We start from the raw sequence: 13,405 nt of genomic DNA on the forward strand, positions 1-13,405 counted from the left end.
CGAAGCATTTGCGGACATACGATTATCAAGCAAACTGTCATTATTTTTTCATGCAGAATTACCCCTTAAATTTTGTCGCACTTATTTAGAAACACCCTGTACTGATGAAAAACATGGCTAGTTGTTAAAGTACCCAACTTTTTTATGGTCCAACATAAGCGAATGAATCAAAAAACAGAATGTTGAGAAATCATGACGCTATAGTTGGGTTTTAATTTCAGTATTTTATAATTACTAGAATAATTCACAGGGTGATGCGAACTTTGAGATAAAAAGACAGTTTGATTCGTACACCCGGTATACAATGAAAATTTAACGGTTTAACAACAATATTATTACAGTTGTATTATTAAAGAATAAGGCTATAACATGCTAAAAAAAATCACTTAACCCGGGAGCAATCGCGCTCACTTCTGTAACGTGAACAGTCGCGTGTTAGATTTTATCCCACAATACGAATTTAAATACGAATTTACAACAAATTTTTATTTTATAGTATTTTTTATTAACTTGCTATCACGAAAAAGGATAAAATGTTAGATTTTTTCTAACAACGCGACTGCTCGCGGGATAAATCGGACGACAGGTTTAGGAAAATCGAGACAACAAAAATGTCACAATTTTTAAGTGGGCCGATTTATATGCACGCAAAAGCTTATTTTGTAGATCCACCCTTACTCATAATGATTCGTATAAATTTCAAATACCGTCACCTTCAGCAAATAAATATTATTTAACGGGTTAAGAGAAGGTCAGAAACACAGACCAGAAACAGAATCTATAATTAAGTGCATAAGCACATAAAGATCAGAATTTGATATAAATCCGAGGCTACATCACCTTCAGAATTTCTACTTAAAACATGGCTATTTGCCTACAAGAACGACGCCAAGTAAATCAAGTGTCAAATTGGCTACCACAAAGCGTCAATTGATAAACATTTACAAATTAACATAATCTCTTAATTAAAAAATGTTTGAAAACTATTTCCGGATTGGAAATCGAAACGTCAAAAACAAATGGCCTAGCCGGGTAAGATGATGAAAAGTGCCCCCAACTCGATTCGAATTCCATATAGGTAACCGTTTAGCATATATAGTGAAACTAACTTTCTGAAATTTTTAGCCCCCTAGGTGGTCATGTGACCCACCTAGAGCCTAATTAGGGTTTTTAGGTTTTTATTTTTTATCTCAGCCGAATCGAGAACTAGCGAAAAACTCTAAATAAAAAAGTTGTAAGCTTTAAAAAAATGTGTCCGAAAAAAAATTTTTTTTAACTTTTGGCGGGAAATTTCAGTTTTAGAACAATTTTAAAATTTTAAATGTGTATAAAAAAATAACTAAGACATTCGTTTTCACGAAAAAAATAAATAACGTGTATTTTTGCATAATATTTCACCCTGAATTTTTTCAAATTTTTAAAATCGGTGAAACGCACCTTTAAAAATAAAAAACCGCATTTTTTCGGTTTTTTTTTTTCGTTTTTTGATACAATTTTATACATATTTTTCAAAAAAGGTAAAACCGTCACTAGAATAGGTAAAAAACTAAAAAATAATTGGGGTTTGCTTAATAAAAATTTTTTGTAGTGCCATCCATTTTCAAGATACAGGGCGTTGAAGAAAACAAAATGTTACACATTTTTTACGATTTTGCCGAAACTACTGGCAACATTGTAATAAAATTTGGCGAGTTTTAAGACGTAGTTGCTTTGCATTTTTTGACATACGCGCATATTTATCATTGGCGCGCATAGGGGTAATGGTCTGAACTTTTTAAAGAAAAAATATAGTACGCCACTGACATATTTCAAATTAACAATCGTTTTTAAATTCCTCGTTCAATTTGTGACAAAAAATCTATCTTCCTATTTTTTCATACGACGCGCCATTTTTATTCAAAAAATAAAACATCTTAACCCTTACAAAGTATTCGAACTTCTATGAAATAAAATACTATTAGTAGTTTCTACATCTACGAGTACATACAGTCGGAAAAATGAAAGAATACCCATGAACGAACATACAAAACACGCTGTATTTTCCTGTCACCGTATCACAAAGGAAATTGTCCAGTGCAATTACATGTAACAATAATTATTACATGTACTTTCGCTGGCCAATTTTTTGTGTGACACGGTGACAGGAAAATACAGCGTGTTTTATATGTTTGTTCATGGGTATTCTTTTATATTTCCGACTGTACATAAACTCGTACATCCATTATAAAAACTAATTCGAATACTTTCGAATCGTTAAGATATTTTATTTTTTGCAGCAAAACGGCGCCTCGTATGAAAAAATGAGAACATAGTTTTTTATCGCAAATTGAACGAGGAATTCAAAAATGATTGTTAATTTGAAATTTGTCAGTGGCGTGCTATCTTTTTTCTTTGAAAAGTTCAGACCATTACCCCCAAGCGCGCCAATGATGAATATCAAATCCTTAATTGTATTATGTCAAAACATGCACAATAACTACCTCTTAAAACCCGCCAAGTTTTATTACAATGTTGGCAGTAGTTTCGGCAAAATCCTAAAAAATGTGTAAAATTTTGTTTTCTTCAACGCCCTGTATCTAGAAAATGGATGGCGTTACAAAAAATTTTTATTAAGCAAACCCCAACTATTTTTCAGTTTTTTACCTACTCCAGTGACGGTGTTACCTTTTTTGAAAAATATGTATAAAATTGTATCAAAAAACGAAAAAAAAACCAAAAAAATGCGGTTTTTTATTTTTAAAGGTGTGTTTCACCAATTTTAAAAATTTGAAAAAATTCAGGGTGAAACATTATGCAAAAATACACGTTATATACTTTTTTCGTGAAAACGAATGTCTTAGTTATTTTTTTATACTCATTTAAAATTTTGAAATCGTTCTAAAATGTTAATTTCCCGCCAAAAATTAAAAACAAAATTTTTTTCGGACAGAACTTTTTAAAGCTTACAAGTTTTTTATTTAAAGTTTTTCGCTAGTTCTCGATGCGACTGAGATAAAAAATAAAAACATAAAAACCCTAATTAGGCTCTAGGTGGGTCACATGACCACCTAGGGGGCTAAAAATTTCAGGAAGTTAGTTCCACTATATATGCTAAACGGTGACCTATATAGAATTCGAATCGAGTTGGGGGCACTTTTCATCATCTTACCCGGCTAGGCCCTTTAAAATGCAATTCCCATTGCTATCGATTGTGGTTTATTCTCATAGGTATAAATATGTACAATTATTAGTCTTATATGACACTCCAAATCAACGATCCAGATTTCGACTAGAAAATATTAAATAAGTAGTAAGTAAATTCTATCTTCTTTTTCTCTAGGTCCCGTGCCGTATTCAGACGTTAGTCGTCATCATGTTTACAATTTCCTGAATCCTTTCTCTATTGGTTGCTGCGCGAAATAATTCTTCTAATGTGGACCCACACCATTGCCTAATATTACGCGGCCATGAAAATTTCTTTCGACCAATCCATCTCTTTCTCTCCACTTTTTTTTGTATTATGAGGCAAAGTAGATGGTATTTATTAGGTTCCCTAATTATAGTACATTCTTTCACGGTTTTTGCTCTAAATTTTAAAGAACCGCTTGGATTGACATGACATTTGGCATACGTATAGCTTACATGTCAAAGAAAGAAAGTAATATTGTGCCGATGTGTGCTTTTGCCCTGGGGGTGACTTTCACCCCCTCTTGGGGGTGAAAAAATATATGTCCAAAATAAGTCCGGAAATGGGTAAACTGACTAATTGTAAGTAACTTTTGTTCTATAGAGCTTTTTCTCCAAGTCAACACTTTTTGAGTTATTTGCGAGTGAATATGTTCATTTTTCAACAAAATAACCACATTGTTAGACGGTTTTTCGCAAATAACTCAAAAAGTAAGTATTTGTTGAAAAAAACGTTCTTAGCAAAAATATAGCCTATAAAAAAGTAAAAAAAATGGTGTTTGCGTTAGGTCTCTGGATCTCGTAGAACCAGAGTTATAGTCAATGAAAAATAGATTCATATTCACCAAATTTCAAATAGAATATTTCGACGTGAAATATCCAAAAAATTAAGCACTTTTTGGGGAAACCCCATTATAAATTTTTTAAAGTGTTTAAAAAAAGCTTTATTTTTGTTTTTACAAAAAGTTTCTAGCATTAAATTTAAGCAAGTTACGCTCAAAATAAAGTTGGTCCCTTTTGTTTTAGCAAAAAAGAATACCACCCCCTAATTAGCAACTTAAATGAAATTAATCGTTACCGCTCCACAAATTATTTTACTTATGTTGTGTTTATATGATTTGTAAGTTTCATTGATTCAAAGTGCTTATTTTTGAAAAAATTTGGTTTCAAAGTAAAATTTTTAAAAATTTTAATTTTGAAAAATATGCTTTTGTTAGAGATACCAAAAATCTCGATAACAAAAAAAGTCAGCATTGCTTTTCTGAATATCATGTATTTTTTTGTTTTTCTGTTAGACAAAAATTGATTAAGATTTGGTGTTTCTAAATTTGCACACATTCGTGATCAGTGACTTGTTCAACCCCTTTTAACTACAGCCCTTTCAATAATAAGGACTTTGAACTGATGAAACTTACAGATCATATAAACAATACATACACGAGTCAAGAAACTTGTGAAGTCGTAACGATTAAGTTCATTTAAGATACTAATTAGGGGTGATTTTCTCGATTTTTTTACTAAAACAAAAAGGGACCAACTTTATTTTGAGTGTAACTTGTTTACTTTTGACGCTAGAAATTTTTTTTATGAAACAAAAATGAAGCTTTTTTAAACACTTTAAATAAGTTGTAATGAGTTTTCCCCGAAATGTGCTTCATTTTTGGTTATTTCGCGTTAAAGTATTCCATTTGGAATTTGACGAATATGAACCTATTTTTCATTAGCTATAACTCTGCTTCTACTAGGTATAGAGACGTGATATATACACCATTTTTTAAAATTGTTTACAGGCTATATTTTTGCTAAGAATGTTTTTTCGACAAGATACTTACTATTTGAGTTATTTGCGAAAAACCGTCTAAAAGCGTGGTTATTTTGTTGAAAAAATGAACATATTCACTGGCAAATAACTCGAAAAGTATTGACTTAGTGAAAAAACTCCATAGAACAAAAGTTACTTAAAATTAGCCAGTTTATCCATTTTCTGACTTACTTTAGACGAATATTTTTTCACCCCCAAAAGGGGGTGAAAACCACCTCCAGGGCAAAAGCACATATCGGCACAATATCACTTTTTTTCTTTGACTTTTTAGCTATGTGTATGCCAAATTTCATGTCAATCCAAGCGGTTCTTTAAAATTTAGAGGTTTTGCAATATTTTACCGTTAAAGAACGGACTATTATGAATGTGTCTGAAATATTCTGTTTCATCAAATGTGTCATCATTTTAAGGATATCTTCATTGGGAGTGTGCGAAACCCACGATACTTTTAGGATCCGGCGATAATACCACAATTGGAATGCTTCCAATTTATTTAGCATTCGGGTTCTTAATAATATCTAATAATATTCTATCTACTAATCCATTGTATCTATTAAATCTGTTATTCATGTTTTGTATTTCCCGCTTTTCCCGAATATTAGTGCAAGGAATACTCCCTTTGGCTATAATAAATCGTTGCCTGGCTAATATTGTTATCTCTGAAAGTTAACAATATCTTGTTTGGACAACCATCGAACACAACGATAAATACTTTCGTAAATTTCAAGTTTGTGTATTTTGAAATTATTTATTGAATAAGATTGATATTTAGGAATAAAAATAAAACATTATCTGTTTGTTGTTGTCATGGTCAGTAGATCAGACTCCAACCAAAATCGAGTGGAAATTTTAAAGTAAACTTTTTCTCAAAATGTTGTCCTATACATTACAGTAAAACCAAAAAGGCAAAATTACCACAGAGTAGAAAAAGAGTGTACAAGATGACTACTTCCGCCGGGAAGTCTGTCTTCCACTCACACTTAACAATACACACATCCCCGTCAGCACAGAAGTGAAATACCTTGGATTGCATATCGACCAAAGGCTAAGTCTCATGAATAAACACATCCAAATGAAGAGCAGGAAGTTACATCTCAAGTTCAGACAAATGTACTGGCTCCTGGGTAGGACATCCAAATTGTCATTAAATAATAAACTACTCTTATACAAAACCATATTGTAACCAATTTGGATGTACGGTATCTCTGGGGATGTTCTAAATTAACGCACAAATACAGCGATTTCAATCGAGAGTCCTTAGATCAATTATTAGGTACTGGAGCGATAAAATTTAATATCTGATGATTGCATCTTAGATTTTATGCTATGTGGAGCAATTTATGAAGAATAACTTTTTCGTAAAATTGATAATAAAAAAGTTTTCTATAGGTTCCAAGTTACGCAGACTTCACAAACATACCTACCGTATGAGGGCTCAATTTTTTTTCCTTTGAACACTTAATATTTTTCAAGCTTGTTATTAAATGTATTTTAGGTGAGTTGAACAGAAAAAAGTTTTTATTACTTTGTATAAACATTTTTTTAATTTATATTTTTGAGTTCGTATTATATTGTTTAATTTTGATTAAATTTCTCAAAACGAAGTAGGCTATTGATTATATTCAAAATAAGATAGCTAAAAGGAACTACAACGTTAACGGGATTTTATTATTTCATATGGTCAGTGGACATCTATATATGAATAAACCGCGGAGTGCTACCATTTAAAGGGGTGCGTTTTTGAGAAATGGGCGAATTAGTCCCTGGGCACAGGTTACATTAGGGTGAGTTCTATGCACTTTTGGTACAAACATATCTACATAAAAATTGTTGCTGATTAAATTTTCTATCTAAATATCACTTTTTAAAGTCAATGATGCTTTTTGTTACAAAAATATATTCAAAAGAAAAAGCACAAAGAGACCCAAAATAAAGAAATTTTGTTTTTTGTCCCATAACTTTTGTCCACGAGGATATAGGTATAGACATTGCTTTATAGAAAAAAAAACGTCCATATTTCTTCTTTAAAATGTTTTTCAGTAGAGGTAAATAGGATTTATAGTTTTCGAAATATGATTTTTCAAAATTCGCAACGCACAGCAATTTTGGGAAATTTTCCTTGTTATTTCGCAAATATTGTTCTGTAACTTTTTTCTACGTAACTTTAGGTATATGCAATGGTACACGAAATAGGAATAGAAATCAATTACCATTAAAATGGTCTACTGTATAACGTTGTACGACTTTTTTTTAAAGAGGTTATAGTTTTTCAAAGTTTTATACCTTTAACGATTTTTTATAATATAATATAAAAATAAAATAATATTATATAATATATTATATAATATTAAAATATATGATATAATACGTAATATAAAAAAAACATTATTTTTTACATTTTTTACGATTATTTTTGAAATTTCTCATTATAACTTTTTTTCTTCTACATTTAGGTTTATATTATATTATAGAATAAAAAAGCTTATTTTGTTTACTTTAAAATGGTGTACTACAACAAATTCTAGGATTATTTTTGAATAAGATATTATTTTTCAAAATGTAAAAAATACTTGCAACGATTTTTGATTTTAGGATTATTTTTTAAATTTCCCATTATAACTTTTTTTTCTTGTACATGAATATACTATATTGCTGAATAAAGAGGGCTTACTTTCCGTTCTTTAAAATGCTGTATCATCTATATTTAAATAATGGAAACCGAGTGATTCTTTGATATTTTTTTACCTGTATTATTTAAAATTATTTCTTTTACAAAAATTACATAAACATTAGTCTTAGAAAATATCACTTTAGTTAAAATTATTTAAACGTTGACATTTAAAAAATTTTCAAAATCAAAGTCCATCTCTTCGTTAGCATAAGCTTCAATATCTTCCTCTGACACCTCAGTTATCTTAGAGTTCCCACAATTAGTACCCATGCACATGCACCTGGATGTACGGTATCTCTGGGATGTTCTAAATTAACGCACAAATACAGCGATTTCAATCGAGAGTCCTTAGATCAATTATTAGGTACTGGAGCGATAAAATTTAATATCTGATGATTGCATCTTAGATTTTATGCTATGTGGAGCAATTTATGAAGAATAACTATTTCTTTTACAAAAATTACATAAACATTAGTCTTAGAAAATATCACTTTAGTTAAAATTATTTAAACGTTGACATTTAAAAAATTTTCAAAATCAAAGTCCATCTCTTCGTTAGCATAAGCTTCAATATCTTCCTCTGACACCTCAGTTATCTTAGAGTTCCCACAATTAGTACCCATGCACATGCACCATTTGCAGAATATTGAACAACTAATTAATATCTTCCTACAACTGCAGTTTTTTGTACATCGTTTGGTACATTTACATGCTATTTTTTCAATCAAAGCTTGTGGTGCAGGAGCTTTGACAGTAAATATTGGAATTAATCCATATTTTGAAGTTTGCCCGGCCGAGTCAAGTTTATCCAAAGTATTACCTATAAAAAATAAGATTTAATCATAACACACAATCACATAAAAAAATTATAATGAGAAATTTAAAAAATAATCCTAAAATCAAAAATCGTTGCAAGTACTTATTACATTTTGAAAAATCATATCTTATTCAAAAATAATCCTAGAAGACACTTTTTTATAAGACACCATTTTAAAGTAAACAGAATAAACTTTCTTTTTTATTATATTATATTTACCTAAATGTAGAAAAAAAAATAATGGAAAATTTAAAACATAATCGTAAAAAATATAAAAACTCGTTAAAAGTATAAAATCTTGAAAAAGATAGTCTTTAAAAAAAGTCGTACAACATTATACAGTAGAGCATTTTAAAGGCAATTGATTTCTATTCCTCTTACATTTACCATTGCATATGCCTAAAGTTACGTAGAAAAAAGTTACAGAACAATATTTGCGAAATAACAAGGAAAATTGCCCAAAATTGCTGTGAGTGGCGAATTTTGAAAAATCATATTTCGAAAACAGTAAATCCTAATGACCTCTACCAAACAACATTTTAAAGAGAAAATGTGTAAGTTTTTTTTCTGTGAAGCAATGTCTATACCTATATCCCCGTGGACAAAAGTTATGGGACAAAAAACAAAATTTCTTTCTTTTGGGTTTCTTTGTGCTTTTTCTCTTGAATATATTTTTGTAAAAAAAAGTATCGTTGACTTTAAAAAGTCGTATTTAGATAGGAAATTTAAGCAGGAACAATTTTTATGTAGACGTGTTTGTACCAAAAGTGCACAGAACTCACCCTAATGTAACTTGTGCCCAGGGACTAATTCACCCATTTTTCAAAAACGCACCCCTTTAAATGGTAGCACTCCGCGGTTTTTTCATATATAGAGATTCATTGACCATATGAAATAATAAAACCCCGTTAACGTTGTAGTTCCTTTCTATAGTACATAATCAATAGCCTAAAGTTGTTTATTTAATTTTCAAAGTAAAATAATAGTGCATTTACAGATTACATCTTAAACTTTAAAAAACCACCTATATAATTATTGTATTAGTATAGTCCTTTAAACTTGGAAGTAATATCCTTTTAAAAGTGGTAGTAATTCTGTAAAACTGCGAAGCTTTCAAAAATTACGTTTTTTGAGATGTATCATTTAAATATAAATAACAAAGCAGATTTCAAATCCCTTAACATACATAATAAATTCATGTCTTAATTTAGGCATTTTTCCAAATATATTAAAAATTGGAACTATTAAACCACTATTCAAATCTGGCGAAGAAACATATTGTCAAAATTATAGGCCTATAACCCTAATCTCAAATATAGGCAAAATATTCGAAAAAATAATTAAAATAAGACTCACACATTTTTTAAAAAAATTTAATATACTATCTGAATGTCAATATGGGTTTCAAGAGGGAAAATCAACAGAAGATGCAATCTGTGCTCTAACAGCTAACATCTACAAAGATCTTGATAATGAAAAACCATCTCTTTGTATATTTGTCGATTTAGCAAAGGCATTTGATACAGTTTCACATAAAATACTGCTAAATAAACTTCAAAAATATGGTATAAGAGGACTTGCATATAACATCCTAGAAAGTTATCTGCTAAATAGACAACATGTTTCTATAGATGGAGAAATCAGTAAAGGAAGAATTATATCTTACGGAGTACCACAGGGAACAGTCTTGGGACCAATTCTCTTCAATATTTATATCAATGATCTATTCAGACTGAATGTCACAGGTAAGATAATAAGTTTTGCAGATGACACAGCTATTTTCTATGATGCAAATACATGGAATAATTTAAAACAAAAAGCTGAAACAGATTTTGATACAATTCAGAAATGGTTTCAGTTTAATAAACTTACCTTAAATATAGAAAAAACAACATATATACCATTTACATCATATGTTAATAACCTCCCAAATCTTGGCTCATTAAAAATTGATGCAAAAAATGAAATTCCACATACATACGAGATTAAATATCTAGGTATAATAATTGATAAACATTTACGATCGAACACCCAAGCAAATAATATAGTAAATAAATTAAGAGGACTCTTAAATTTTTAAAACAATTTTTAGGAATAACTCATTTGCGAATTCTTTATTATGCACTTATACAATCTCAACTTACATATGGCCTTTTAGGATGGGGTGGAATACGCAATAATTACTTACATTCTATAAATATTATTCAGAAATGGCTAATTAGAATTATATACGGGAAAAATTTAAGATATTCTAGTGAGCTGTTATATAACGAAAGTAAATTTTTAAATGTACGTCAATTATTCTGTTATAAAGCCCTTATACATATACATGAAAAAAAGATAATATTAAATTTTAACAGTCATGCCCACCAAACTAGATATATAAAACAATACAATTCTACCAAAATGTAATAAATCCATCCTTCAAAGATATGTTGGTTACATAGGGCCCAAATTGTACAATTTGCTACCGGATAATTTAAAACAATTAAAAAATTATAAAAAACATAGGTATAAATATGAAATTAAACAATGGATTGGGAACAAATCAACAAAATTCTGCGAAGAACTTATTAATGGACAATAATTGTAATAAATAAACTTAAATAAGAAATAAAAAATTGTATCGAAAATGTATCTAAATAGATTTTTATTATCAACTGCGACATTTCTTGAATTATTGATGGCCACATTTATATCACAAATTATATTAAAATTATTATATTTTTATTTTTTCTTGATTAATGTTAAGAGTTTTTAGTATTTTTATAAATTTTCATATAACTGTGTACATTTATACATTTGTTAAATATTTTTTGTGTTTGTTTGTATTTGTAAATTAGTATATTATATTTTTAAGTCTCACGCACAAGGGGTGCTACTTTTGTATGTATATTAGTAATATATATACAGGGTAGCTCAACTTCAGTGAGTTATTTATGTTTATTTAGGTAGTACTCATTATGCTTTTTATTATTTTTTTTTGTAAATCTTTATTGTTATTCCTAAATAAACATTATTATTATTAATAAAATTTTTGAGATTTTTTTTAATGAAACATCGTTTAGTACTATGTTTGAAAAGTAATTTGTGTATGTTTCAGATTTTTATGGGTAAAATTGTATTAGTACCCCATTTTTAAATAATTTTTTTTATACTTATGCACATATTTTTCTTCCTTTGTAATATAACTATAAAATAGATTTAATGTTCTTCTTTGATTACCAATTTGTAAAATTTAATTTGATCAATTCATTAAAAAGTTAGGTTATATTAAGTAAATCGCGCGCTCCGCCGAACGCTGCCATACATTGCGCCAATCTGAGAGAGGTTACTCGAGCGTTATAAATAAAAAATATAGAAGCTGTAGATTTAATTTTAGAAAAATCTGTATATATGATTTTTTGTGTAAAATTTTCTGAATTTTTCAATGGTCAGGTAAGTTTTTTTTTCTAAAATTTCTATTGTCGTAGGTATTTTAAAAAACAACTAATATTGCAGTTCATTTGTTTGACAAAAAAATTAAGCACCCACTTTTAGAGTAGAACTTTTTGATATTATGTGGTTTATTATACATTTCTTAATGAAATTATAAAAAGTTCTATTTGTTTGATTTTTTGCCGTTAGAAAAAAAGTCCATTGACTCCACTAGGTATGAAGTTATGTAATAATTTTTTCCACCTACCTCTACCGAAAGTATACTTTTCCGGACCTGATTGTAGGGAGCAAAGTTGTACTTTTCCTCCCTAGGGAGGAAAATATTTTTCCTCCCTAGGGAGGAAAAGTAAAAGTGACGTCATTCATGAAATATAACTTATTGACGCCCTGTACAATATCTATTTTCTATTACGTAAGTATCTATACATTTTAACGTTTATTTATAAAACACCCAGTATTTTGCAGAATGGTAAAAAACAGTAAATTGTTAATTTGATTTAACAATGTTTACATCAATAATTTGACTTATATTAGACAGTTGACAGTTATATTGTACCTACTTGTTAGTTTTAGTTTTAATAAATTTTGTTGGTTAGTTACATAAATAAATTAAGTAAAAATGAAAAATGACTTATTATTAATTTGAGGAAGGTGGAAAAACCATATGTATAACATGGGAGTAAAGTACCTTTTCCTCCCTTGAATGATTACTGCCCTCCGCTACGCGTCGGGCAGTAAACTTCATTCTCGGGAGGAAAAGTAGCACTTTCCTCCCTTGTTATACAAATAGCTATTACGCAAAGTTCACAGCAGGACACCGTGTCCTGTCAAAACTGTTTACATGCGCCTATAGATAAAGATTTATTTTTTTTTAATTTGTTTAAACATTTATTTTGGTTTTTATATCACGAAAATATTGTTTTTTTACTATACCTGCATACTACTAGTACTTTTTAATATTGGAATTATCTCTTTATTGCATTGTTTTAGTATGTTGAATAATGAAGAATTCAGTTTATTTTAGTATGTTAATTTTTGTGATTAAAATGTGTATTGACATAATAATTATGTTTTTGTTTTCCATTTGTTGGAAAAATAACTTGCTTAAAGTTTCTTTGTGTAAATAAAAGCGGAACTGGATTGAACATTATTGGAATCCATTATCCAATATTCAATTGTTACAAACTGGATATATGGGCGTAGATATATGAGCACAAAAGACAACCTGTACAATGAACGTCTAGAAACTCATACTGCATCAAAACGATTGAAAAGTCTACCGTGTAGTATAGGATGGCATTGGAGTAAAATAGCGTGAAATGGCAAAAATATGAGTAAATGAGTAAAAAATGACAGTGTGTACAGAATGTTAACTATTGATGAAGTGATGAAAAGGAAATGAAAAATACTCCGCGTATTGAGTGCTGTTAGTACTCACATCCAAACAAAAATTTAACCGTTTGAACCGTGTTTTTTGTCACCTTTTGGAACA

The 13,405-nt window shown here is 29.3% G+C and overlaps 1 protein-coding gene across 2 annotated transcripts in view; it reads right to left on the reverse strand.

Annotated features, from left to right (window-relative positions):
* LOC114335071 (cytosolic purine 5'-nucleotidase) overlaps positions 1–13,405 on the reverse strand; it is a 176,565-nt gene that overhangs the window by 109,284 nt on the left and 53,876 nt on the right. The gene's annotated exons all lie outside the window — the stretch shown is intronic.

Source organism: Diabrotica virgifera, chromosome 1, assembly GCF_917563875.1.
Source record: "Diabrotica virgifera virgifera chromosome 1, PGI_DIABVI_V3a".
Classification (NCBI taxonomy): domain Eukaryota; kingdom Metazoa; phylum Arthropoda; class Insecta; order Coleoptera; family Chrysomelidae; genus Diabrotica; species Diabrotica virgifera.